This window comes from Scyliorhinus canicula, chromosome 13, assembly GCF_902713615.1.
Source record: "Scyliorhinus canicula chromosome 13, sScyCan1.1, whole genome shotgun sequence".
Classification (NCBI taxonomy): Eukaryota; Metazoa; Chordata; class Chondrichthyes; order Carcharhiniformes; family Scyliorhinidae; genus Scyliorhinus; species Scyliorhinus canicula.
The window spans coordinates 80509696-80534731 of NC_052158.1; the positions used below are offsets into that span (position 1 = coordinate 80509696).

The window sequence follows — 25036 nt, forward strand, 5'->3', positions numbered from 1 at the left end:
GCGGGCCAGACCCCTTTTGAGCCCCCTCCCCTGGTGCTAAATCCACCTCTAGAATGGATCCACTAACCTATGCCTTGCTAGCCACTCCCCCTTCTTTTTATGTGCTCGGATTGAGATACACCCCCCTTTGATCACCGCCTCCAAAGCTCCACACTATGGAGGGGGAGACCTCGTCCATCTTATTTAGCTCCACGTAATTCCGTATAGCCACCCCTATCCTTTCACTGAAACCCTTATCAGCCAGCAACCCCACATCCAACCTCCACTGCTGCCACTGGAAACCCCCCCTTTCCACTCGCAAATCCAACAGATGCAACCCGTGATCTGAGACCACAATGGCCGAATATTCCTTCCTGACCACCGTTGCCATCAACCTCCTACACAGAACAAAAAAAAACCAATCAATCCTAGAATACACCCGGTCAACATGCGAACAGTATGAAAATTCCTTCGCACAGCCTCCAAATCGCCACGGGTCCACCCCTTCCATTCACTCCATAAATCCCAACTGTTCCTTCGCCATTGCCAACACCTTCAGGGACTTAGGGCATGACCAATCTACCTTTGGATCCAAAACCTTCTTGAAATCTCCCCCCCCCCACCCCCATAATCAACTGGTGTGTGTCCAGGTCTGTGACCTTTGCCAACACACTCTTCAAAAACTCCACATCATCCCAGTTGGGGGCATATATATTTACCAGCACCATGACCCCAGCCTCCCACTCACCATCACAAATCTTCCCCGAGGATCTGCCACAATATTACCACACAAAAATGCCACCCTCTTACTCATGAGCACCGCTTTCCCCCTTGTCTTCATAAATCAGAGTAGGTCAGACCCTACCAACTGAGGAAAGACAAACTCAAGTTGCGAAGACGGGGTACTATTCTGGGAGTCCCGGTCGGTGGTAACACCTCCAGCAAGAGGATCGCGACTACAAGAACCGCATAGCATGAATGCTGGACAATCCAAAATGAAAATATTGGCCAGGAGCTACATATGTAGCCAGGCATCGACAAAGACATCAAGAATCTGCTCAACCAGTCACAATAGAACCTACCGTCAGTGACTCAACTGCATTCCTGGGAATGACCAGGCCGTCCTTGAACAAGATTGCATGTTCCGGTCCCTTCCGAGGAAAAATGTTCTTGGTACTGGTGGAATCTCACTCAAGTGGTTAAATGAGCAAGAAATTTGCACCACGACTTCGGCAACCACCATTGAAACTTTAAGATGGATTTTCGCAATTCACTGCCTCCCAGAAGTTATAGTTTTGGATAGTTGCATGCCTTTACATGGGAGGAATTCCAGCATTTTGTACAGACCTATCCCGCACATCCGCACAGCCACCTATCAGCTGGCCTCGAATGGCCTGGTGGAAAAAGCTTTGCAAACTTTCAAGTCCGTGTTGAAAATGCAGCCAGATAGGCCATTGCATCTCAAGCTAGCCAATTTCCTCTTTTCTTGCAGCACCACCCCCACATTACCACTGGCTAACACCAGCAGAACTCCAAACTCGGCTGGGGCTAATGTTTCCAAATTTGGTGGGAGGGTGGAGGCGAGGCAAACTACACAAAATAAATAACATGGGCTGGATTTTACGCCAGGAAAGTTGTGCAAAATGACCATAGGTCCCTGTTCGGAGTCTTGGGGGGGGGGGGGGGATGGGGGGGTGGCTAGCAGGGGGGAATGTAGAGCCCCCAGCTCTGGCTGCAAATATGGCCCAGAGAGATGCCGTGTCCGTGGCCACGCATGCGCACAGCAGCGACCTGCAGTGGCCACGCCGCGCTTCATTGGGGATGCCGCTCGTGGACCCGGCCCGCGAAATAGTCCCCCCTTTTGGCTTGCTCGCTTGTCATGGACCGCCTCACCACAGTGCCCCCAGCCCAGAATATGTTCCCCCTGCTCGCGGATCGCCCCTCCGCTGAGTTCCCGGCGGGTGAGACCACACGCGATCCACGCTGTCGGAAACTTGGCCAGTCGTGGACGGAGCATCATGGGGCGGGCCTCAGCCAATGTTCGGAGGCCATGGATAAAGCGTGCTCTCCGAGTAGGCCGCTTTTCAGGGGGTGGATCATCGTGAATGCCGCACCGCCCCGATTTCGGCTTCATCGGGGATTCTCCGCCCCGTTGCCGAATGCGATTTCGGCATCGTTGATCAGAGAATCCAGCCCCATGTCTTGACCAAAGGCAACAGATCTTTCCAAGAAGATCTAGTTTTTATTAGAAACTTCAGGGTTGGACTACCATGGTTACTTGGGAGAATCGTAGCAAGGTCTGGGCCTGTATTGGATTTGGTGGATCGACATGGGCGACGGGAAAAATTACGTGGACCACATAAGGAGAGAGGCTGCAACCCCCGCAGCAAAACAGGTGGGTCCAGTGGTTACTGGTAATGTTTCTTCATCAAAACCAGAAATGAGGGAAACAGTTGTTTCAGAAGAGACCGCTTGCTACTTCAGAGAGAAATGGAGAGGGGGGTCTGCAGCCACTCACCTTCTGAGACCTTTAGACAACCATCTGCTGCTAACTACACCAATATCTTAATGGCAGAAGAACCTGTCAGAGAACTGAAGCATACCACCAGACTTCGGAAGTTGCCTGATCGACTGATCTACCGTTCCCTTTTTGTGGGTCTGACCTTGTTGTAAACAGTTACCTGTCAGTAGCCTGTAATGTATATAGTATTGAGTGACTTGAGGGGAGAGGGATGAGGCAGATTGGTCCATATCTGGGACGACTAATCGCGGACCACATGACCCACCCAGGGGCTAGTGTGCGGGAGCGCACGAACCCTGGCCAATGGGAAGATATCCAGGGAGCAGGGGCCCAATGAGTGTGGACCCAGGAGTCATAGAGTAAAGACCTATTTTGTAGTTACTGTACCTGTATCTCGTTTGATCTCATTGTTATTCAAACAAATCACTTTATGATTCAAGCAGCCTCCTTGTTGATACCTCGCGCTTTTACAGACTAAAACCTAGAGCTACTTGTTCAGAGGCTTGGATGCTACCCAGTGCACCCCAAGACCTTCCACTAATTAGAGTACATGTCCATTATCTCCACTCTGTCTCCTGCAACTCAACCAACTCAGTTGGTTGGAATTGGCCCAAATCTCTGGTCTTGCAATTGGCTGGCATCGTTGTTGGCGGGATGGGGCAAATCTCACCATTAGTTTCAGCTTTAGAACATAGAACATACAGTGCAGAAGGAGGCCATTCAGCCCATCGAGTCTGCACCGCCCTCACTTCCACCCTATCTCCGTAACCCAATACCCCTCTTAACTGTTTTTGGACACTAAAGGAATTTATCATGGCCAATCCACCTAACCTGCACGGCTTTGGACTGTGGGAGGAAACAGGAACGCCCGGAGGAAACCCACGAAGACACGGGGAGAACGTGCAGACTTCGCACACACAGTGACCCAGCGGGGAATCAAACCTGGGACCCTGGCGCTGTGAAGCCACAGTGCTATTCACTTGTGCTACCATGCTGCTCCGAGCTAGCAGTCTCTTATGAGTTGTATAATTAAATCTGTTGTGCCTTCTAAACCATAGTGTGTGTTTAACCCGTGTATGGTGGAAAAATGATCACACAAGTTGCTGAATACAATAATTGGCTATTAACAAGCAAACAAGGTTAATATTAACACACACATGCAAGTTGGACTCTAAAACTAATACACTAAATGACCTTAACTTAACTTCCTGGTGACTGGCAAGTACAGAGCAGGTATGACCTTATCTATAAGCTTGCAGTCTGGCAGTGCTGGATGTCTATTGCTGATCGTCTGTGTCCTCAGCTCTGGTCCCTCTGTGGATGGCGCGGATGGTCTTCTTGGCTGGCGAAGGTATCACCGTTGTTGCTGGTTTTCGAAAGCTGCAGTTGAGAAAGCGAGTGGTGGGCTACGCAGCACCTTTTATCCTTCCAATTTTCACATCCTATTGGGCGGTCCCAGGGGAAGGCCCAATGGATCGATAGGGTCTCGATCACCCTGATCGATCCTGACCAAATCGGGCGGACACCTTGATGGCTGGGCGGCTCCCTGTCGGCCATGGCCGTCAGTGTCCGAGGCACGTAGGCCTTCCCAAATAAGGAAAGGAGACGCAGCTGAGTCTGCCACTTATTGTCAGTTTCTACCTGGAGCCCATTGTCCCAGGAACTACCTTTTAATGGTCTTACCCTAGGGGTTATCACTCTTTAATGCCATTAAGTTTTGGTTAAAATAGAAAATAATGGACATCACCAATCTCAAATAACAGACAGGGTGTGACTTGTGGAACAGGAATGCTGACAGATTAAGTCATTGTTATTTGGAGCAGAGTGGACACACATGAACCTCTCAAATCTCTTTTGCCAAATCCCTATTTATTGGGTCTAACCCATCTATATACAGAGGCAGAGAAGGTCAAGGAGCATGCGAGCTTAACTCATAAGCTCATCTATGGACATCTATGACAGGTTACCTGGCCATGCTTTTGGTTCAGGAATGGTCCGTAACATGGTTAGAGTTAAAATAGGAGAATTAAAGTATCCTAGAATTAGGCTCAACAATGTAAAAAATTTTAAGGCTTGAATTTCATATTCCCCCTTTTGGGCTTTGAAGCAGGGGGTGTGTGAAATTTCATGGACGGGATCCCTTCTAGGATTCCACCCACCCTAACCGGGAGGGCCTCAGACAGGAAGCCTGGCCATGCAGGCTTTGTGACCACTGAAGGACCTTTCCCTCGGTCCGATAGCTGAAGGTGGAAATGGGAATACAAAATCACAGGCCTCAATCGCTGGGGGCTGGGCTGCGGGTGTGTGTTCTGGTGCAGTGCGCCGTGCATGGGAGTGTACATACGACTAGTTCCTCAATGTGACCATAACCTGCTGACTGAACGTTGCTGGCCAGAAAACATGTTTAATCAATCCTTTTGCACATGCTTTTTGCGCAGCTGGAGAGCAGTGTGCCAATCTGATTGCTCGGCTGCTGTGCACAGTGGGACTTCCTTCTAAGTGAGGACCTAAGTCCCGCCTGCTGCCAATCAATGCTCACTGGAATGTGAAATTGCAGTGGGCCTGTCAGAGTCGGTGGTCTGGATGGTGGGAGTCGAACCCCCACTATGTGAAAAATTCAAGCCCATGGTATTTTTGTGCTACTGGTGACCAAACACCGCTGCTTCTTCACTCCTTATATGATTCCTACTTTTACCCTGTGTGAGATACAATCAGGAACTCAAACTAAACAATGTAAAAAATGATATTTTCTACATCATGATAGCTCACACTTGTGAAAATGAGAAATTCTGACTCACATTCATGGGGTGTCAGTAATAATATGCAGTGGTCCAAACTCATGAGATAATTTTTTCAACATAACAAACCCAGTGTTTTATCATTTCCCCATGAAATGTATTCCGCAGACATTTTTCAACAGCGCAGAAGGGGAACATATAGCCTATTGGGTCAGTACCAACAACTTGTCGCATAAACAAAACCCTGCATCGCTGATTGTTTGGCAGCCTTCTGTCTTGTCAGACAATAGTTTGCCCTTTGGAGGTCAACTCTGTTGAAAAATTGTTTGGTTGTGGCTCAGGCACCCCTACTGTGGCGTGGCAGTCTGTGCCACACTTGCTGCAGTGGGAGACAGTGGGCTGAGAAGGTGGAGGATTTGCTGATCTCTTGTTTTCTTAAGGCCTTCATGTCAGCCAGCTGAGTTTTCTATTTTGTCTCGCTTCATCCACTGCCCCTCCAGGCAGTCAGCCTCCAGAGGTGACACGTCTTCTCAGCTGTCTCCATCTGTTTGTTGTTGATGTCGACCAACTTTATATCTTGCTTGCAGCAGAGGTATGGACATCCAGCAGGACATGATCCAGAGGCCAGTTTACCGTACAGACGGCCTTTTGGTATAAGGCTGTGGTCATGGCGCCACAATGGTTTGTTTTTAACAATGAGTGTATTCTGTTGGAATTAACATTCTCCACGCCTCCTGAATTGGTGGCCTTTATATTACTTCTTATGTCTGAATAAAGCTCATAGTCTTACAGTTGAAGTTGATGCTTTATTGTGTAAGTTTGTTCTCTCTCCAGAGCTTATACCAAATGTTACATGAGAGCTGTCTGTCTGTGTCCTGCTCACTAGCTGTTATTCCTGTGAAGAGTCCTCCCCCTGACTTCCTGTCTGTCTATTATATGCATCTCTAGTGCTCCCTGCAGTGGTTACTTAGTTGTAGTGTATTTACATTAACCCCTTGTGTATATACAGTGATGCAGATCACTTCAGCCTTGTCTTGCCAATAGATGTAAAAATTACATGTCTGATAGCAAATGTAGTAACCGTTCATCTTTCCCTCATCATGGTGCTATTGTAGCCACTCTCCTCATGGTGTACGGCTTCCTTCCTTCCCTAACATCCTTCCAAAAGTATGTTGCCCAGGACTGGCCACAATACTCCTGTTGAGGCCTAACCACTTATTTATAAAGCTTTACCATAACTTCTAATTGTACACAAGGCCACTTGTCCCTAAAGCCTAGGATCCTGTGGGCTAATTGTAACAACCTGCTCAACTTTTTAAGTCATCTTCAAAGATTTGTTTAACTACACCCCTAGATCTCTAACTTTAAAATGTACCATTTTGTTTCTATTGCCACTGCTCATTTTTATTACCAAAATGCTGCACTTCTCGGCATTATATTTTATTTATCTGCCCATTTCACTAGTCTGTCTAAGTCAGTAATGGGCAATCTAGGTTAATGAGTAGGCCGCATGAGTGGCCCTCCTTCATCTCAGTGGGCCACAAGATTGATATCAAGCTTGTTCACTAGCCATGAACCATGAATAAGGTTAAATACACTGAATACACACTGATTATTTCCTAATGGAGTTATAAAAAATGCTTAATCATTTATATGTTAATCAAACTTTCATAAACTTTAAATGAATAAAAAGAAAGAAATATTTACACTTGAGCTGCAGAGGGAGCCTATGCCTCTCATAGTCAATGTTGTGAGCAATCATTACTTACCTCATTTCACTTGTCTGTGCTTTACGTGTGTATCACTCCAGTCATACCGGTAGGAATAAAATCTACGCGGACAGAAATCAATGGAATGTGGTAACTCTGCTCGTGGGCAGCGGCCAACAAAATGTCTCATGGGCCGCATTCAGAATCCAGATAGGCCGCAAGTTGCCCACTACTGGTCTAGGTCCTCCTGAAATCTCCTCTTTGTTTATTATATTTCCGAGAATTTTGTTATCTGCAAATTTTGAAATTATGTTCTATATTCCCATGTCCAAATCATTAATTTATATCAAAAAGCATAATTCACCATCATTCTGTTTCTTAGCCAATCTTGTATTAATGTTGCTACTGCCTCTTTAATCCCACGTGCTTTAATTTTGCTATCAAGTCTGTTAGGTAGTGTCTTATCAAGCATCCTCTGAAAGGTTATATATATTTTCTGAAACAAATCTATTACTTCATCACCAAACTCAGCAAGGTAGTCAAACACCATTTTCCTTTAACAAATCCCAATTGTCCACATGTTTCTAAATGATAAATGATATTTGTTCTGATTGTGTCTTTAAAAGTTTCCTCACCATTGATGTTAGGCTGACTGGCCTATAGTTGCCAGGATATTCCTTTCCCATTTTTCAGCTGGAATCCTTCAGCCCTCCGGCACCACTCCCATACCTAAGGAATATTGTTGTTAGAGCCTCCACTACCTCCACCTTTTACCTCACACAGGTTGCATCCCATCTGGACCAGGTAACCTTTCTGTTTTGACTAATGCCAACAGTTCATGATCTCCATGACTACGTCAGGCTGTTGGTTAACTAATCTGTGGGACAGATCTCCAAATTTTGGCACAAGTCTGCAGGTGTTCGTGAGGAGGGCTTTTAAGGGTCGACTTGGCAAGGTGTGCCTTTGTCATTTCTGTTACCGAGTTCAATGCTGGCCGATCTGCCCAGTTTTATTCTTATTTAATACATCTGAGCGGCTTGCCAGGTCACTTCAGATGGCATTTAACAGTCAACCATGTTGCCAGGTGTCTGGAGTCACATGCAAGCCAATCTGGGTAAGGATATCCTTTCCTGAAATACATTAGTGAACGAGATGGGTTTTATGGTAATCCGGTAGTTTCCTAATCATTCTAGTTCAGATTTATTAATTAATTTAATTTAAATTCCTCCCCGCTTCCATGGTGGGAATCAAACTCATGTCATGGAGGCATTGGTCCAGACCTCTGAATTACTAGTCCAATAACATTACCATTATGTGACAATACCCATGCTCTTTCCAATACTTTTACCAATCTTCTTGAGCATTAAAGCCCAGCGCTGAACAAATATTTTCAAAACTGAGGTTCAAATCTTATGATTCAATTTCAGAGTCATCAACACGAAGCAATAAGAGATCAGTAGGATGCTTGGCAATGGTAACATAGGGGTAAATATACTAATGCTGTGCTGTCAATGGTCAGATGAACACTGAAGGCAAAACGAGTTGGAGATGCTGCACAATATCTTCGAACACAAAAGATGGAGATGGCCATTCATGGAGAAGTGTTGCCAAGTTTTAAAAGCTAGCAGATGAAGAAGGTGAGACTGCATTGCTGCCAACATACTGGGCAACGGTGACATAAGAGCAGCAAAAGGGGTAGGATTTCTTAATGTTACAGGAAAACAGATAACATAACCAACTCTAACTTGGTATGAAAAAAATGGCCACTGTAGAACTACTGGTAAAATTTTCCCTTACCCGAAAAGTGTGCATGTTGCAAGGAAGCACAACCCAGGTTGCACTGAAAATTCACATCTTACATCTCTGGCAGTATATTGAAGACAATTGTACCATTTGTCACTTGTGTGGAACCTAAATCCTCAGTCATTTCCCATGTCTGATCTGAATTCCATAACTGAAAACTACAAACATACCTGTGGTTCCCGAGTAACAGACCAGCAACACAGCTCCACGAGGACCTTCACACACTAACTGGCCCCTTTTCCAGAAACGATTTGGTTACATTGTCATGTGGTCCACCTTAAGTGAGGAGACAAAGTGTGAAAAAACCCCAGATGGGCGTTGTTAATGTGAGATATCTTACATAGGACAATGTAAGTTGTTAGTAGAACAAGCAGTTAAAATTAGTTAGACAATGACTAGAATTTCACATGTATGACAAGTAATTTAGGTTACTTTTTAACAATCTGAATAAGGAGGTACATGGCAACTATATTTTTTGAATCATAACCTGCACAGGAATCAGTTTAATTCAAAGATTATAGATTGAATACAACATATCCACTAGATATAACATACATAGCCAGTTATCAACTTGTCTGTAGTGCCCTAATTTAACAACTTCCCGTGTAACAGAACTGCTTATAATTGTAGAGTTGAGAGGAGCTGAATTTAAATGTGGAGTTGAAGGCTACAAAGGTCAGGTTTTTGAGGTGTTGAGGTGAGTGCAGAGGAGGTTTGCGATCAAGATCTAACGGGGGCTACACCATGCTTCAAATACTTTACAATATCACATAAGTTTCAGTATGAATCAAATGTGGACTTATACTGAAATCCTGGCAGCATTGAAATGTGCAAACTAGTTTGCAGCCTCAGTAAAGTTATGGTGTAAGTGCAGTACTAAAATATTCAGCTAGATTTTAACCACAAAGACAAATTGTTCATTGAGCAAAATTGTCATTCCAGTAGGGAGTTTGTATCAGAATTTCAAATGTAGAGTACGATTCACCACCACACTGCGCCCAGCGCTGATCTGGGCGTGCCGGCTAAATAGTGGGAAAGGCCAAAATTGAGATTCGTGCAGGGTGCAGACTAGTTTGCAATTCACCCAGCCCACTTCCGATGGCAAGTTCCGAAACACACCCAACCCCACGATCTCCAGGGTCATATCCTCACAGAGGGTGAGGACCTGGAACTCTGGGACTCTGACCCTGTCTTGGTCCTTTCCCGTTTATTGTAGGCTATCTTGTCCTGCGGGCAAAGAGAGGGCATCGTGACCATATGCTTGATAGGTCAGGGAGGTCAAAAGCAGTGGCATTTGTGGACTCTGCACCTGGCCATGAAAGAGTTGTGCTGGTGGGTGCCAGGGTGTTCTGAAGATTGGTGTGGGAAGGGTGTACGGTGTCAGCTAGTGATCTGTGGAGGGAGGGGTTTGGAAATTTGAGGGGTGGCAGATGGAACTAATGCCAGGAGAGAGGTGGTAACTTACCCTTGCAACGCGGTGGACATCATTGGTCTTCTGAATTGGATGGCGGTCCTCCTGGTCATGTTGCCCACACTGACAGCATCTGCCTCTGCCTCCGAGGCACCATTGCCGACCCTGCTGCTGGGCCTCCGACCACCTTGGGGTCAGACGTCCTGTCTGGCATCTATAGCGTTAAGAAGCCTGGCCAGGTTGGCATTCCAAAGTGAGGAGCAGGTCTACGCACTACCATGCTTATGTGTTCACTGGGAGTGAGTGGTGATGGATTGTTTAAAAGCAACTCCCCCTTGTTAGCGGTGTGGCGCTGAGGCGCAGGTCTGATGAATCAGACGGCGATTCAGGAGCAATGGCAAGTAGGGGCTCATTTTTGGCACTAAGCGCCATTGAATACGAGCTGCGACCCCGGGGTGTGCCCCCATGGTGGCCTGGCCCACGATCGGAGCCCACCAATCCACTGGCGGGCCTGTGCTGTGGGGGCACTCTATTCCTCCGTGCCGGCTGGTGTAGCAGTCAGCGATGGCCGGCGTGGAGATGAACCCCCCCTGCGCATGCGCTGGGATGACACCAGCACACGCTGGCGCTCCCACTCATTCGCCAACTCATGCCAGCCGGCGGAGGCCCTTCAGCGCTGGTTGGCGTGGCGCCAAGCCCCTTCCGTGCCAGCCGGCGCATCCACCGCCGGCCTAGCCCCTGAAGGTGCGGAGGATTCCGCACCTTCGAGGCGGCCCAACGCCAGAGTGGTTCGCGCCACTCCTTTGCGCCGGAGTTGCCCACCCCGCCGGTTTCCAAAGAATCCCGCCCCTGGATTCCCAGCGAAAGTAAGATTACCCTCCTGATCCTATTATTGTGTAACGCGCGAATGAACATTTATTGCACTGATTTGAAGACTTTGGCCATCATGATCCTTCCTAGAGATATATTCCATGCACGGATCACTTTTTTTGTGAAGGTTAATTTTGTGAGGGCCACAAAGAATCCAGCATGAGTTTGTCGAGTCAAACAGAAAGTAACTTTATTTACAGCAATGTGTACACAGTACCAGCAGTTCACTGCTCGTTCCCTCTCATAGAAGAGGGAGGGAGGGAGGGAGGGAGGGAGGGAGGGAGGGAGGGAGGGAGGGAGGGAGGGAGGGAGGGAGGGAGGGAGGGAGGGAGGGAGGGAGGGAGGGAGGGAGGGAGGGAGGGCATGCGTGCCCTATCTTACCTTCAGCCGGTCCCACACTGGCCAGCTGTATTTATACAGCTGCACTGCTAATGATTGCCCCTCAGCCCCCTGATTGGAGGAGCTCATATTCCTCAAGGAACATGGAGTAACTAATTGTCCCCAGCCAATAGGATCTGGGCAAGTTATAACAGTGAACGTATCCCAGTTTGCCTTTTACCAGTCAGATACCTTGTTGCCTTAAATTAAGCATGAGGAAAGTCAGCCAAGAGCTAACTGCCAGCATTTGGATGTGTGCATTACAACCTGAAATTAGCACAGATATTGAAAAGCAAGTATCCGAGCTAATCATAAAAATCAATACACCAACTTCAGGGAGGTGGGGTGGGCAGCCCAGTAAGGTAATATCGAGGTACTTGAATAAAGTTCACAGTCCTAATTGATGCTCAGTCAAAAAGGTTTCCTGGTGCCTTCCCCAAAATGTTGGTCTGAATCTTCCGAGGTTATGTTTGATGAAATCTGGATGTAAGTCTGAGGTGTGTGTTGGAACCCTGTTGAAATCTTAACACATGTACATACACTGTAATTGCCTGCGAAGTTTAAACTTCGGCCAAGCTGATTTGCGCTGCCCACGACCCACCATGAATATCTCTTACACTGATTTCAGTGTCAGGGACTTGGGCTAGATATGCTTGACTTGCCTGGATGTTTAACCTGGAAATGTGATGATGGGTATAACTCAGTGATTATTCAGTGTAACTGATTCTGAGAATCACAACCAACCTTCTCATTAGGACCCTGCAACCCAACCAAATTCTCTCTCCCACTACTACTTCCCCCAACCCAGCCCACCCCAACAGGCTCTCTGACCTGACCTGACTACTCCCAAATCCGACTATTCCCCTGACCCAATCCAATACCCTCTGACATTACTACCCTCCCCAACATGACTAACCATGACCCAACCTAACTACTCCCCGACCAAACCTGACTACCCAACCCGACCCAATAACCCTCCCATCCGACCCAATTACTTTCCTCATCTGACTACCTACTCTCACCACCCACCCACTCACTGAACTACTGATCCATTCACCCACTCATTCACCCAACTACACACCCACACACTCACTCACTCCTTCACCCACTTACCATTCACTAAATAACCAACTGAAATACTTCAGACCTTTCAAAATTTACTTGAATACAGCAGCTAATGCCATAAAAGGGACATGTTCTCTCTCCACCCATTTTCTCCTACACTCGCCGGTCTTCCACAGGGATGGCTGAGTTGACCTATCCCTGCTGCAGCCAGGTACGGAGGTCAGGCTGAAATAACACAATTTGGTGGGGGAGGCGGGGTGGGTGTCAGAAAAATTCATGGTCAGTGATAATGCATCCAGAATTACTGGGATAATTAGAGATCAAAAATATCATTGTGCAAAGAAAATTCTAAAGAAAATCATTGAGAATACACAGTAAAAATGTGTGTTGATTAGCGAACTATTCTCAGAAGGAATAATTTGCAATATCTTCAGAAAGACATTCTTGGGAATCACTTTTTTATTGATAGCAAGAAAAGACATGGGGCAGGATTCACGAAACGCGATTGGGCGAATAGCCTCTGACGTAAAAATTGCGGTGGGTGCTGGTTTGACGCCAAATCAGGATACACCGGCACCCCATGTACACTACATCCACTGCTTTACCTTCATCCACATGCTTGGTTACCTCCTCAAAGAAGTCAATAAGACTTGTAAGGCAAGACCTACCTCTCACAAATCCGTGCTGACTATCCCTAATCAAGCAGTGTCTTTCCAGATGCTCAGAAATCCTATCCCTCAGTACCCCTCCATTACTTTGCCTACCACCGAAGTAAGACTAACTGGCCTGTAATTCCCAGGGTTATCCCGATTCCCTTTTTTGAACAGGGGCACGACATTCGCCACTCCCCAATCCCCTGGTACCACCCCTGTTGACAGTGAGGACGAAAAGATCATTGGCAACGGCTCTGCAATTTCATTTCTTGCTTCCCATAGAATCCTTGGATATATCCCGTCAGGCCCGGGGGACTTGTCTATCCTCAAGTTTTTCAAAATGCCCAACACATCTTCCTTTCTAACAAGTATCTCCTCGAGCTTACCAGTCTGTTTCACTGTCCTCTCCAACAATATGGCCCCTCTCGTTTGTAAATACTGAAGAAAAGTACTCGTTCAAGACCTCTCCTATCTGTTCAGACTCAATACACAATCTCCCGCTACTGTCCTTGATCGGACCTACCCTCGCTCTAGTCATTCTCATATTTCTCACATATGTGCAAAAGGCATTGGGGTTTTCCTTGATCCTACCCGCCAAAGATTTTTCATGCCCTCTCTTAGCTCTCCTAATCTCTTTCTTCAGTTCCCTCCTGGCTATCTTGTATCCTTCCAGCGCCCTGTCTGAACCTTGTTTCCTCAGCCTTACATAAGTCTCCTTCTTCCTCTTAACAAGACAATCAACCTCTCTTGTCAACCATGGTTCCCTCACTTGACCATCTCTTCCCTGCCTGACAGGGACATACATATCAAAGACACGCAGTACCTGTTCCTTGGACAAGTTCCACATTTCACTTGTGTCCTTCCCTGACAGCCTATGTTCCCAACTTATGCACCTCAATTCTTGTCTGACAGCATTGTATTTGCCCTTCCCCCAATTGTAAACCTTGCCCTGTTGCACACACCTATCCCTCTCCATTACTAAAGTGAAAGTCACAGAATTGTGGTCACTACCTCCAAAATGCTCCCCCACTAACAAATCTATCACTTGCCCTGGTTCATTACCAAGTACCAAATCCAATATGGCCTCCCCTCTCGTCGGACAATCTACGTACTGTGTTAGAAAGACTTTCTGGACACACTGCACAAACACCACCCCATCCAAACTATTAGATCTAAAGAGTTTCCACTCAAGATTTGGGAAGTTGAAGTCACCCATGACTACTACCCTGTGACTTCTGCACCTTTCCAAAATCTGTATCCCAATCAGTTCCTCCACATCCCTGCTGCTATTAGGGGGCCTATAGAAAACTCCCAACAAGGTGACTGCTCCTTTCCTATTTCTGACTTCAACCCATACTACCTCAGTAGGCAGATCCTCCTCGAACTGCCTTTCTGCAGCTGTTATACTATCTCTAATTAACAATGCCACCCCTCCCCCCCCCCAACTCTTTTACCATCCTCCCTAATCTTGTTGAAACATCTATAACCAGGACCTCCAACAACCATTTCTGCCCCTCTTCTATCCAAGTTTCCATGATGAACATCACATCGTAGTCCCAAGTACCGATCCATGCCTTAAGTTCACCCACCTTATTCCTGATGCTTCTTGCGTTGAAGTATACACACTTCAACCCATCTCCGTGCCTGCACGTGCCTTTGTCAGTGTTACCTTCCCCACTGCGTCACTACACGCTTTGGCGTCCTGAATATCGGCTTCCTTAGTTGCTGGACTACAAATCCGGTTCCCATTCCCCTGCCAAATTAGTTTAAACCCTCCCGAAGAGTACTAGAAAAACTCCCTCCCAAGATATTGGTGCCCCTCTGGTTCAGATGCAACCCATCCTGCTTGTACAGGTCCCACCTTCCCCAGAATGCGCTCTAATTATCCAAATACCTGAAGCCCTCCCTCCTACACCATTCCTGCAGCCATGCGTTCAAGTGCACTCTCTCCCTATTCCTAGCCTCGCTATCACGTGGCACCGGCAACACACCAGAGATGACAGCTCTGTCTGTCCCGGCCTTTAACTTCCAGCCTAACTCCCTAAACTTGTTTATTACCTCCACACCCCTTTTCCTACCTATGTCGTTGGTACCAATGTGCACCACGACTTCTGGCTGCTCACCCCCTCCACGATCCGAGACATCCCTGGCCCTGGCACCCGGGAGGCAACATACCTTCTGGGAGTCTCGCTTGCGACCGCAGAATCTCCTATCTATTCCCCTAACAATTGGATCTCCTATTACTATTGCTTTTCTATTCTCCCCCCTTCCCTTCTGAGCCCCAGAGCCAGACTCAGTGCCAGAGACCTAGCCGCTAGGGCCTTCCCCCGGAATGTCATCCCCCCCAACAGCATCCAAAACGGTATACTTGTTTAGAAGGGGAACGACCACGAGGGATTCCTGCACTGTCAGCCCATTTGTTTTATTTCCCCTGACTGTAACCCAGCTACTCTTGTCCTGTAGCTTGGGTGTGGCTACATCCCTGTAACTCTTCTCTATTACCCCTTCTGCCTCCCGGATGATCCAAAGTTCATCCAGCTCCAGCTCCAGTTCCCTAACATGGTCTCTGAGGAGCTGGAGTTGGGTGCACTTCCCGCAGGTATAGTCAGCGGGGACACCGGTGGTATCCCTCAACACCCACATCCTTCAGGAGGAGCATGCAACTGCCCTAGCCTCCATACCCTCTTACTTTACAGACTATATCTTCCCTGTGGATCAACTGGATCTCCGCCCTCCAACTCTGCTCCCAGTCAGCTGCACTCTCTGTGAACTCCTGGCTCCCTTCTCGCTCTTTGCGGAAATGAAATGAAAGGAGCACCTTGCTCCCTCCTTACCTAACTCCCTCAGTCACCAAACTCTCACTATAGCACTCAAATGCACCAAATTCAGCATTCCCTCAGTCACCAAACTCTCACTGTGGCACTCAAATGCACCAAATTCAGCACCTCCTCAGTCACCAAACTCTCACTGTGGCACTCAAATGCACCAAATTCAGCACTCCCCCAGTCACCAAACTCTCACTGTAGCACTCAAATGCACCAAATTCAGCATTCCCTCAGTCACCAAACTCTCACTGTGGCACTCAAATGCACCAAATTCAGCACTCCCCCAGTCACCAAACTCTCACTGTAGCACTCAAATGCACCAAATTCAGCATTCCCTCAGTCACCAAACTCTCACTGTAGCACTCAAATGCACCAAATTCAGCATTCCCTCAGTCACCAAACTCTCACTGTGGCACTCAAATGCACCAAATTCAGCACTCCCCCAGTCACCAAACTCTCACTGTAGCACTCAAATGCACCAAATTCAGCACTCAGTGCAAACTGAGATTATGCAATGCAATTTTACTTCACTGGAATTAAACACTTGAAAGGTCAAAAGTTCTGCAGATATTTATCAGTGGCAGTGGGCAGAGATTCAGGCTACATTTTTGCTACAGAGGCAGGAAACAGGAACGAGGGTGTTTTGGGGTCAAAAGTTCACCTCTGGTGGTAAACCGATTCATGTTCAGGTTTTAATGGCTGTGAGCCTTTAATTTATTTAGATATGGGATTTCAGTCCATTACAGTCAGAGTGGGTGGGATAGACGTGGGTGGGCCAGCACTGATGCTGCTGAATGTCCTGAGGGAGAAATCTGTTGATTGTTCCAAAATCTTCCATTTCACCAGCCATAGGGGGGGCTGGAGACCTGAAACCTAAGTCAGGGCGTCCACTGGCTTTGTTGACATTGACCTGGAAGTAACACTGGAGGCCATGAGGAAGAGAAAGCATCATGTTCCCAGAGGCTGCCGGAAGGAGGTCATCTTGTGATGCATCAGAGGCCCTTCTCTGTTCAGCATTATCTCCCTCTGCCTCCATGTCTCTTTCTCTATTATCACCTGCCCCTCCGCCTACCTCAATGAGCTCTAACCTTGCAGGGCCTGGCTGTCCTCAAGGTCCACATCTTTCTTTAGGCCCATGTTATGGACAGCGCAGTAGACAACACAATAGCAGAGACTCTTGCAGGAGTGTGTTGGATCCATCACACGTCCAACCCAGACACCAAAATCGCATTGACAGAAACCCAATGGCCTACTTAATGGGGTTGTTCTCTAAGCAAAAGGCATTGGTTGGATTGTCTCTGTGCCTCTGTCTGGGATTCCTGTAGCGGGTCCAATGTCTTCAAATGATTTTCCTTGTCCCCTCAGATCCATCCAGGCATCTTGGGGATTGGACTGAAGATCTGAGAAACCAGGAATGGAGGAAGATGAATAAGTTCTGACAGCTGCCTGGAAAGTGAGTGCACACTTGGAAGATTAACCTGTTGTGGCTACAGACCAGTTAAACTTTGAAGGAGAGGATGCCTTTCTTGTTGATGAATCTCATTGGCTTGTTACTGTGTGCTTTGTCGGCCAGACGGGTGCAGTCAATAGTTCCCTGCACGTGGGGGAATTTGGTGACGGAGACAGAATACAATCTGTACCCGTGAGGCAATATCTGTCATTGAATGAATGTCCTATCCACCTCTGGCAAAGGGGACATCAGTGACCAGCAAAACGCAATGGTGTGCAGTCATGAGCAGGATCCTACCAAGGTCTACAGCTGATCAATGGAAGAGTCAGAAGCAAATAACCTCAAAGCCGGAGTGACTTTGACAGTCACTGACAGAGCATGGTGGCCAGTGCTGTAAGTTGCAAAGGCTTTGGTGACGAGGGCACGGATGTCTGTCATGATCACCCTGGAGAAGCATAGCCTCCTGTGGCATTCAGCCATCTCCGGGTAACTCTGCTTTTGGTGGTTTATCCTGTTGTTCCGTATTGCCATGGAGTCCAGAATCAGTCAGATGTGCCCATGTTGCCAACTGGAGCCTTCCTTCTGAACAGATAGCCATGCCCCTGGTTCTACTGTCCTGGGATGATGGACGTGTGTTGATCCCATTCAAAGTATGGGCACCATGTGCCCAAACCCACTTGCCACTGTCACCTGGACAGTGCCAAGTGTACGGTCTCATTACGAACATAAGAACTAGGAGCAGGAGTAGGTCATCTGGCCCCTCGAGCCTGCTTCGCCATTCAATGAGATCATGGCTGATCTTTTGTGGACTCAGCTCTACTTTCCGGCCTGAACACCATTACCCTTAATCCCTTTATTCTTCAAAAAACTATCTATCTTTATCTTACAAAAATTAATGAAGGATCCTCAACTGTTTCACTGGGCAAGGAATTCCATAGATTGACAACCCTTTGGGTGAAGAAGTTCCTCCTAAACTCAGTCCTAAATCTACTTCCCATTATTTTGAGGCTGTGCCCCTTAGTTCTGTTTTCACCTGCCAGTGGAAACAACCTGCCCACATCTATCCTATCTATTCCTTTCATAATTTTATATGTTTCTATAAGATCCCCCTCATCCTTATAAATTCCAACGAGTACAGCCCTAGTCTACTCAACCTCTCCTCGTAATCCAACCCCTTCAGCTCTGGGATTAACCTAGTGAATCTCCTCTGCACACCCTCCAGCGCCAGTACGTCCTTTCTCAGGAAAGGAAACCACGACTGAACACAATACTCCAGGTATGGCCTCACTAACACCTTATACAATTGCAGCATAACCTCCCTAGTCTTAAACTCTATCCCTCTAGCAATGAAGGACAAAATTCCATTTGCCTTCTCAATCATCTGTTGCACCTGTAAACCAACTTTTTGCGACTCATGCAGTAGCACACCCAGGTCTCTGCACAGCAGCATGTTTTAATATTTTATCATTTAAATAATAATCCCTTTTGCTGTTATTCCTACCAAAAGGGATAACCTCACATTTGTCAACATTGTATTCCATCTGCCAGACCCTCGCCCATTCACATGACCTATCCAACTCCCTCTGCAAACTTCCAGTATCCTCTGCACTTTTTGCTTTACCACTCACCTTAGTGTCGTCTGCACGAACTAGTGCCTTGTTCTCTCTTTGCACGTTTTACCCTCTTTTGGAGTTGTAATGATGCCTTGGAGATTCCATGTTATCGACAGCGCAGCAGACAACAATAGCAGAGACTCTTGCAGGAGTGTATTGGATCCACCACACGTCCAGCTCAGACACCAAAATCGCATCGACAGAAACTGACCTCTTCTCAGCTGTTCAGAAACTGGCAGCTTCTGAAACCTGTATGCCCCTTTACATATTCTACCCACCTCCTTGGGCAAACCCTGATCAAGCTTTTTAATTAGCTTCAATGGGGAGGAGTGTGGGCTTCTTGTCCCATCCTCTCCCGACCATGGTGATTATTGCAGGCACCTACCAATCAGAGGGTCACAGCTTTGAAGCCTCAGCAGTGCCAAGGAAAGGGGGGGGGGGGCACGTCAAAGGCAGGCAGGCGATCTTGGGGGTGCCTCAAAATGGAGATGCACTGTTTTTGCTGAGTAACTGCTGCTCAATATCACTGTTGACAACACCTTCCATCACATTGTTATTGATTGAGAGTAGGTTATCAGGCTGTAATTGGCCAGGTTCGACTTGTCTTGGTTTTTGGGGATAAGACATACCTGGATAACTTTCATCTTTGAGCTACTATTTGCCTGCAGAGTACCTTCTACCCTAGGATCTGATTTCCCGAGCCATTGGGCTGAATTTACAAGGCACTAGATTTCCTGCCCCTTCTCCAAGTCGAGGAGCGGGGAGCCCACCAAGGAGATCACTGGCTGACCTGCAGCCATTGGCCATTAATAGACTGGAGGCCATCAGTGACAGGACGTCCCACCTCAGCAATGTGCCAGTCAATCACAAGCCGGCAGATCTTCAGCACTTTGGATCAGAGGTGCATGGTGTTGGATTGGGATTTGGGTAATTGTTTTGGGTTCTTGCAGGGTGCCAAACTGGTCCGCCCAGGAAACGTGGTTGAGGGTGATGGGTGAATGCAAGATTGGGGTTTGGGAATGCATGGGTGGGGGACAACCTTGGGGGGATGGTAAAATATTGGGAGTACCCTCCGATGGACCCAGAGGGCCCTTCAAGGGTGTGGAGTCTGCATGTTCTCCCCGTGTCTGTGTGTGTTTCCTCCGGGTGCCTCGCTTTCCTCCAACAAGTTCCAAAAAACATGCTGTTAGATCATTTGGACATTCAAAATTCTCCCTCAGAGTACCCAAGCATGCATCAGAATATGGCGACCAGAGGATTTTCACACCAACTTAATTGATTTGATTTGATTTGATTTATTGTCACATGTACTGAAGTACAGTGAAAAGTATTTTTCTGCGGCCAAGGGAACGTACACAGTAAGTACATTGTAAACAAAAAGAATAATCAACAGAGAACATTGACAAATGGTACATCGATAAACAGTGATTGGTTACAGTGCAGAACAAGGGGCCAAACAAAGCAAATACATGAGTAAGAGCAACATAGGGCGTCGTGAATAGTGTTCTTACAGGGAGTAGATCAGTCCGAGGGGGAGTTGTTGAGGAGTTTTGTAGCTGTGAGGAAGAAGCTGTTCCTATGTTTGGATGTGCGGGTCTTTAGGCTTCTGTACCTTCTGCCTGATGGAAGGGTCTGGAAGAAGGCAATGTCCTGGGTGGGAGGGGTCTCTGATAATGCTGTCTGCCTTCCTGAGGCAGCAGGAGGTGTATACAGAATAAATGTGGTGTTAATATTAGCCTACTTGTGACAATAAAGATTATTATTATAAAGTAAACTGCTGCTTCCGGTAATTATCCTGCGATATGAAGTCAATGAGATTGTCGTGGGTGGAGCTAGCTGAACTCAAAAATAACCCATCCCCCCAAAGATACTCATTGGTTATTTGTTGGAACCCATTGCTCCTTATTTTAAGGACATCTCTGGCCAACAAAGGGGACTGAGGTCACAGGTTAGATGATTTTAAATTGTTGCTTCGATTTTAAACATAAAATGTGGTTGTTTCTATAACAGGGTTAACATTTCGAGTTACTTCAAGTTCCCACCATAATTCTGGTCTCGTTACCAAATTTAGACTTGAGTGCAGTAACATTGCACACAGCGGAGTAGATAAAAAGCATTAAGGTCTTCTTTATTTTAAATTTGAAATACGTTTTTCAGCCATTTTGATTATTGTTTCACGTTTACATTTTTAAAAGCTTTTTTTGTTGTCCTGTAGAGGCCTTGTGACGCTGTGGATAGTGTCCTGGCTCGAGGTCAGAATTTCTGGGTTTGAGCCTCACCCCCAGGACTTAGTGGCCAAGGAAGGAGTGTTCATATTGGCAAAGACTGAGCGCCAGGTCAAGCCCAAGATGAGGTGCAATGCCTTTTCTTGTCAGCTCAGATCTTGCATGTCTCTCTTGTGGCGACCATGAATTGGATTCAGTTTGAACAAAGAACAAAGAACAGTACAGCACTGGAACAGGCCTTTCGGACCTCCAAGCCTATGCTGGTCATGATACCACCCTTGACCAAAACACTAAAGAACAAAGAACAATACAATTAATACCACTGAATTAGAGTTGTTTTTTGGAGCAGGCAAGGAGATGGATTAAGGGCCTCGCCCTGTCCACTCTGCACATTGGCTTTGTAATGTAAAGAATGGAATCAAAATTTTAAAAGAAAGGAGTGTTCATACTGCAGCCAGACAACCTGCCAATCCGTTCAACACATGTCACTAGCAGTAGGTGCTAAGAGCACAAAAGATACCTGCTCAGCCATGGTGATGGAAAGAAAGCCACGACCTCTACCATCTATATCCGCGACAGCTTGGACTCTGAGTGAGCTGTTATACACCACTGTCATCAGGTGCTCTGTGTGGCAGGACATTGCTGACCACACAAGGCTGGTGGGGTTGGTAATTAGTTTCTATGAATTGAGTTTGACTTACTGGTGACCTGAGCAGCAGTTTCAGGATGAGGGAGATGACTGAAAGTGGCTAATGCACGTTAATCATCTATGTTCCCAGAACCTTACGATTGGCCACTGGTTTTTCAGTTTATTTTTTCTTAGTACATGGTCTGATTTTGTGAGGCTTCGTTGACAGTATGCTGGGAAAAACCTGACAGGATAAGACACAATCAACCATATGCTTCATATGCTGTATTTTCGTACTCAACCTCCACTTCTCAGCCAACTTTGTATCCATGCTTCCACTGTCCATTTTATTTCATGAGCTTCAACTTTGCTGATAAGCCTGTTATGTGGCACTTAATCAAATATAATTTGGAGATCCATATGGGCCACATCCTGATTAACCGTCTCTGTGACCTTACCAAACAGGCATAAGTTTGGTTAAACGTGATTTGTCCTTAACTAATTTACACATGATCGGGTGACTGTTCATGTTGTCTCAGACTATCATTCCTAAAAGCGCTTGGTCACAGTAGGAAATTCTCACTCTCCAGCACTACAATCTTCTCTTTAAACAGAACCGATATCCCTCCACGATTTTTTCCACCCTATCTTTACTGAACATCTTGTATCCAGGATTATTTGATACCCAGTCCTGCCTTTTTTGAAGTCCAGTCTCTGTTATTGCCAAACCATCATATTCCCGAGTGCCCCTTTGCGCCTGCAGCTCACCAATCCTATTTACCACACTCCTTGCATATACATGCACATGAGCATGAATTTGACCTTACTGTAGTCCCTCTTAGTCTGTCCGCATGTGATACCTTATTATTCTTACTTTAGTGCTTGTTGCCTCTCAAGGTTCAGTGTGCACCTTGTTTCTCCTTTCTGATGCTACATCCTGCTTTCCAACCATTTGCCAAATTTGTTTTTAAACCCTCTCCCACAGCACAAACAAACTGTCTGATAAGGAAACTGTCCAGCCCAGCCCATTCTGCCTGCAGTCTGCACTTCCCCAGAACCAGTATGTAGAACATAGAACAGTACAGCACAGAACAGGCCCTTCGGCCCTCAATGTTGTGCCGAGCCATGATCACCCTTCTCAAACCCACGTATCCACCCTATACCCGTAACCCAACAACCCCCCCTTAACCTTACTTTTATTAGGACACTACGGGCAATTTAGCATGGCCAATCCACCTAACCCTATGTGTTTTGGGAATCTAAAACTCTTTCTCCTGCCCCATCTCTCCAGCCATTCATTCATCCCCACAGATTTTCCCATTTTTATGCTGACTATGGCTGTGTAATCTGAGAGTAATCTGGAAATTCCAATCCTCGATGTCCTATTTTTTAGCTTCTTTTCTATCTCCATAAAATCTGCCTGAAGAACCTCACCCCTCTTTCTACCTCTATTGTTGGCTGTTCACCTTCACCTCTGGATGTTCTGCAGCCGCTCAGTGACATCCAAGACCCTGACACCTGGGAAGCAGCATGCCATCTTGGATTCTTGTCTGTGGCACAGAAACACCTTTCTGTTCCTCTAATGGGAATCCTATCAGTGTTGCCTTCCCAAGCTTCCTCCTCTCCCTCCCTCCTTCCTCACCACCATCTGTGCTATTGTTGACTTGGCTCTGGCTGCACTCCCCAGAGGAAGCATCATCTCCACCAGTTTCTAGAACTGATACCGGTTCAAGAGTGAGACACACCCAAGGGACTCCTGCATCACTTACCTGGTCTCAGTTGGCTGCTTGGTGATCAACGATTCCATCTCTGCCACTGTCCACGTAGCTGTCAGCCTTATGAATGCGCCGGAGGGCCTCCAGCTGCTGCTGAAGCTCAGAATACCAGAGCTTGAGCTTTCTCCAGCTGATGTCACTTCCTGCAAATGTGGTTGCCCAGGACTTGTAAATAGACCTAAACTAGAAGTGCTTTATGCTGGCAATGGAAAATGCTGCTCTTCCTATTGCGAATATCCGTATGTTTACAAAAAGAAAGAAAGCCTTGGATTTATGCAGCATTCTTCATGATTACCAGACATCTGAATGCACAACAAAGTATTTTTTGAAGAGTGGTCACTGTTTTAATGCAGGAATTCAACAGCCAAGGTGCACACAGCAAACTCAGTCAAACAGTAATTGTGATAATGACCAGAAAATCTATTTTAGTTTTTAAAAAAATCTTTATTGACATTTTGCAGTTTTTACATAGTTTACAGAATGAGGCCATCGTGTATTTACATATAAATAGTTCTCTTCCCTCCCGTTGGTTAGCGATGCCCTCCCTCTTCCTCCCCTCCCCTGTTTAGGTTTCCCCTTGGTGTCTTGGTTTATATACATTTTGGCAGGGTTTTGCTTGTTTTCTCGTGCCGACCCTGGCACGGCCCTCGGCCATGTATGTGGTTATGTTTCTTTGCCAGTTGGAATGGACTTTTCTACCCAAGGATAGGGGTTGGTACAGGTTGGTTCGGCCTTGGCCAACCCCCATTCTGACCTGGGACCCTTCGTCCCTGTCGCAGGGCCCTGCTTTTGTGGCCTTGTTCTTGCCCCCCCCCCCCCCACTGCTGTCTATTTCGGCTGTTCCTGTTCTCACCCCCCTCTTTTCCTTCCTCTTCCTGTTCTTTGGTGCCTTAGTGCCCCCCCTCCCCCCCTCCATCCAATCCTTTGCTCTATTGGCTGCTGGCTTAAAACAGCTCTTGGAGCAAGTTGGTGAATGGCTTCCATTTCTTATGGAAGCCCTCTTCCAACCCTCAAAGGGTGAATTTGATTTTCTCAAGCTGGAGAAATTCCGACAGGTTGGCCAGCCAGTCTGGAGCTTTGGGTGGCACTGCTGATCGCCAGCCGAACTGGATTCACCAGCGGGCGATTAGAGAGATAAAGGCCCCCCTTCCCCACAAATACTTCTGGCTGGTCTGATACCCCGAAGGCTGCCACTTTCGGGCTTGGCTCCACCCTCACCCCCAAAATCTTGGACATTGCTTCAAAGAAGCCTGCCAGAACCCAACCAGAACATGTGGGTGTAGTTGGCTGGGCCTCGCTGGCACCATTCACATTTGTCCTCCACCTCTGAGCAGAAGCTGCTCATTCGGGTTCTGGTTCGTTGTGCTGTGTGCACCACTTTCAGCTGTATGAG

At 46.9% G+C, this 25036-nt stretch overlaps 1 protein-coding gene across 5 annotated transcripts in view; it reads right to left on the reverse strand.

Moving 5' to 3' along the window:
• The window catches only part of LOC119976225 (hepatocyte cell adhesion molecule-like), an 86281-nt gene that overhangs the window by 20734 nt on the left and 40511 nt on the right, over nucleotides 1–25036 (reverse strand). Inside the window, exons 1-2 of one of the 5 annotated variants that reach the window (XM_038816556.1) lie at nucleotides 23638–23727; nucleotides 8921–9026 (exon numbers count right to left, since the gene is read on the reverse strand). The exons of the other annotated variants lie outside the window; for them this stretch is intronic. The gene's annotated coding sequence lies outside the window, so the exon portion shown is untranslated. Of the gene's footprint in view, nucleotides 1–8920; nucleotides 9027–23637; nucleotides 23728–25036 lie in introns of those variants that run through there. 5 annotated transcript variants of the gene reach the window in all.